This window comes from Capra hircus, chromosome 1 (assembly GCF_001704415.2).
Source record: "Capra hircus breed San Clemente chromosome 1, ASM170441v1, whole genome shotgun sequence".
NCBI lineage: Eukaryota > Metazoa > Chordata > Mammalia > Artiodactyla > Bovidae > Capra > Capra hircus.
Genome location: NC_030808.1, coordinates 79,792,328 through 79,796,936, shown reverse-complemented (window position 1 = coordinate 79,796,936; position 4,609 = coordinate 79,792,328). Strand labels below are relative to the sequence as shown.

Below are 4,609 nucleotides of genomic sequence, written 5' to 3'. Positions count from 1 at the left end.
TGATTTGCATATATTGAAGAATCCTTGCATCCCTGGAATAAACCCAACTTGGGATCATGGTGTGTGAGCTTTTGTTGAATTCTGTTTGCTAAAATTTTGTTGAGGATTTTTGCATCTATGTTCATCAGTGATATTGGCCTACAGTTTTCTTTTTTTGTGTTGTCTTTGTCTGGTTTTGGTATCAGGGTGATGGTGGCCTCATAGAATGAGTTTGGAAGTGTTCCTTCCTCTGGAATTTTTTGAAAGAGTTTTAGAAGGATAGGCATTAGCTCTTCTCTAATTGTTTGATAGAATTCTCCTGTGAAGCCATCTGGTTCTGGGCTTTTGTTTTTTGGGAGATTTTTGATCACAGCTTCAATTTTAGTGCTTGTAATTGGGTGATTCATAATTTCTATTTCTTCCTGGTTCAGTCTTGGAAGATTGAACTTTTCTAAGAATCTGTTCATTTCTTTGAGGTTATCAATTTTATTGCCATATAGTTGTTCATAATAGTCTCTTATAACCCTTCGTATTTCTGTATTGTCTGTTGCAACCTCTCCTTTTTCATTTCTAATTTTGTTGATTTAATTCTTCTTTTTTCTTTGATGAGTCTGGCTCAAGGTTTGTCAATTTTGTTTATCTTTTCAAAGAACCAGCATTTACTTTTATTAATCTTTACTGTTATTTCTTTCATTTCTTTTTCAATTATTTCTGCTCTGATCTTTATGATTTCTTTCCTTCTACTAATTTTTTTTTTGTTCTTTTTCCAGTTTTTTTTACATTTCCAGTAACCTAAAGTTGTCTATTCGATGTTTTTCTTGTTTCTTGAGGTAGGATTGCATTGTTATAAACTTCCCTCTTAGAACTGCTTTTGCTGCATCCCATAGGTTTTGAGTTGTTGTGTTTTCATTGTCATTTGTTTCTAGAAATTTTTTAATTTCACCTTTTGATTTCTTCAGTAACCTGTTGGCTATTTAAAAACGTATTGTTTAATCTCCATGTGTTTGCGTTTTTTACTTTTTTTTTTTTTTGTAATTGATATCTAGTTTCATAGCATTGTGGTCAGAGAAGACGCTTGATATGATTTCAGTTTTCTTAAATTTACTGAGGTTTGATTTGTGACCCAAGATGTGGTCTATCCTGGGGAATGTTCCATGTGCACTGGAGAAGAAGGTGTATTCTTCTGTATTTGGATAGAATGTCCTGAAGATGTTAATGAGATCCATCTCCTCTAATATATCATTTAAGACTTGTGTTTCCTTCTTAATTTTCTGTTTTAATGATCTTTCCACTGGTGTGAGTGGGGTGTTAAAGTCTCCTACTATTATTGTGCTACTGTCAATTTCCCCTTTTATGTCTGTTAGTGTTTGTCTTACGTATTGAGGTGCTCCTATGTGGGGTGCATCAGTTCAGTTCAGTTACTCAGTCATGTCCAACTCTTTCTGACCCCATGAATTGCAGCACACCAGGCCTCCCTGTCCATCACCAACTCCCGGAGTTCACTCAGACTCACGTCCATCGAGTCGTAATGATGCCATCCAGCCATCTCATCCTCGGTCGTCCCTTTCTCCTCCTGCCCCCAATCCCTCCCAGCATCAGAGTTTTTTCCAATGAGTCAACTCTTCGCATGAGATGGCCAAAGTACTGGAGTTTCAGCTTTAGCATCATTCCCTCCAAAGAAATCCCAGGGCTGATCTCCTGTGATGCTGGCCTGTGGGGAGACAAAGGCTATGGTGATGGCTCCACCCCCTAAGCATGACTCAGCATATCACCTTGCTTCCATGGCTGCCTGGCTTTCCTCCACAGGCATTTCCCACCACAACCTCCTCCCTCACATCCCCTCAATCCATCTCTCCACAGTCAACAGCAGCCCTCACCTTGGGATTGCTCCACAATGCCTAAACTCCAACTCCCAGCCACTGCACCTTCCCGGGGACCTGCATCCCTGTCTGGGGTATGTATGGCTGAGGCAAGGACTATTTGATTCTCATTCCATTTAGGCTGCCACAGATCAGCTCTTTCACCCTCAGCCTTAAATGTTTCTCCTCTGACTCAGACAATTGCCCCGATGTAGGGATCAGACCCCTGCTTCAGTTCCCCCACCTGCCGAGGGCAGGTCCAGTCCTACTAACACTCCTGTTTTTCCCCCTAGCTCCTTCATCCTACTGAGTTTTGCATGGGGCTATATATTCTTTTCCACTCATCAGGTATTCCTGTCCACTCTTGGCTGGTGTTCTGCATGCACTTATGTGTCTGAAGGTGTATTCCTGAAGTATCTGTGGACAGAGATGTACTCCACATTTACCTACTCCTCTGCCATCTTATTCTCCTAGGTGGGGTTCGAAGAGAGAAATCCTATCTTTGCCAGAGCTTTAGGTGTTTCATATAACTGTGGGCCCATAAATTGTTAGGAAAAAGAAGAAACTTACAGCTCTGCATCAAAGGATTAGGAAGTTTGTTCTCTCTGCGTGGCTGAGAAGTTTTTCACCTAGCAGGACGGGGTAGGGGGTGGGGATGGGGACAAATGTCCCCATAAAATAGAGTGCAAGCTGCAATCTGCGTTTGGCTGTAACCCAGGAGTAACATCAGAAACAGGTGAGAATGACCACTTTAACTCACTGGGCCCGTCGTACTAAAGTAGGGAATAATTCTGAAAAGAAGGTAGAAAGTGAGGAAGATATGAATCAAGACCGAAATCAAGACAATGAGGACATTGGAGACTCTAAGGATATCCGCCTCACCCTTATGGAAGAAATATTGCTTCTGGGACTAAAAGATAAAGAGGGTTACACATCTTTCTGGAATGACTACATATCATCTGGGCTGCAAGGCGGCCATCCTGATGGAGTTGGCCATGCGAGGTCGAATCTATCTAGAACCCCCAACCATGTGTAAGAAGCGACTACTAGACAGAAAGGTACTGCTAAAGTCAGACAGCCCAACGGGTGATGTTTTACTGGATGAAACTCTCAAACACATCAAAGCAACTGAACCCACAGAAACTGTCCAAACGTGGATAGAGCTACTCGTCGGTGAGACCTGGAACCCTTTCAAATTACAGTACCAGCTGAGAAATGTAAGAGAGAGAATTGCAAAGAACCTAGTAGAGAAGGGTATTCTAACCACTGAGAAGCAGAATTTCCTCCTATTTGACTTAACTACTCACCCGGTGACCAATACAACAGAGAAGCAACGACTAGTGACAAAACTTCAAGACAGTGTCCTAGAGCGGTGGGTAAATGACCCTCAGCGCATGGACAAGTGAACACTAGCACTGCTGGTGCTAGCCCACTCCTCCGATGTGCTAGAGAGTGTCTTCTCCTCTCTGACAGGTGACAAGTGTATGGCGATGAGTCGAGTCAAGGACCTAGTCGAACTGGACCCTGAGGTATAGGGGACAAAGCACAGTGGCACAGAGATGATCTGGGCTGTGCTGGCAGCCTTCAGTAAATGGTAAGCCAGCTGTTGCATTTCTCCTTTTCCATTGCTGGCCAGTGACTATCAGAGACACCATCACCGAGTTTTGTGTGATGAGATGTTTTCCATCTTTTTTTTTTTTTCCCCTCTTGAATCAAAGTTGTTATTTGGGGAAAGCAACTTCAGGGCTTCTCCATAGACCTTGTCTCTTATAAGCAGGCTTTATATCTCCCTATACTTCCACTCCAGGGGTGAATAAATTGGGTGAACCAGCACTCATCCAGTAAACATTTTCTCTCATTTCTTGGCTCACTTCCATCCAGTGTGCTTTTGGATTATCAGGAATATTTCAGTGAGATTTGGATTTCTCTAGCCATAGAATGTGAATGAGATGTAGAGCAAACCATTTATCTCATTTTTTAAAGTTTGTTTTCTGTCTTAAATATATGTTTTCAGCCTATCTCTCAGGCTCTGCTAAGTAATGTAGCTTATTGAAGTAGCCATCTCTTTGAATAAGGGGCAATGGAAATAAAACTGATTTTTGGAGCAAAAAAAAAAAAAAAAAAGGAAGAAGAAGAAGAAGAAGAAACTTACAGATATGTGGTACAATTCTACAATTCTATTAACCTTAGGGTCACATAAATGTAGGACCAGAGAGGTCAGCTTCTCTGGGTAACACAGCAAGTCAGTGACAGAATGGAGACCACCCCCCCTCAGTTTTTCTTGCTCTCATTCATTCCACAATTCTTTCTCCTTCTCTCTCTCCTTGTAGTTTTTTAGAGTTTATATATGTAGATATGTACTGAATATCATATTATATATAAAATGCAGGGGTATGCGGCACCATATAGTCAGACAAGAGGCCAGTTGCTTCCAGAAGCAGGTGAGGTGTCCCAGATGTTAAAATGCAATTCAGTCAAACAATGGCAAAGAGTCCAAAGAAAATAGTCAAGGCAACACTTAGATTGAAATGGCTATGTATGCCAAAATCCTTCTCAGTCAGGCACAAGTGGTCTGGGCGATGCCTGGGTCATTATAACCCATGAGCTCACTCTGGGGCAGACTTGGCTAGTTCTGGGCGGGTATGTTAATCTGTTTGAGCCTTTTAGACTTGTTCCCCATGGGCATTCAGATAAGGGGCTGAGAGAGGGATAACTTAGGAGTTTTGGATTAACAGATACACACTACTATATATAAAGTGCATAAACAACAA

The 4,609-nt window shown here is 41.7% G+C and overlaps 1 pseudogene; it reads left to right on the top strand.

The window, feature by feature from the left end:
- Positions 2,566-3,436, top strand: LOC102179137 (annotated as a pseudogene).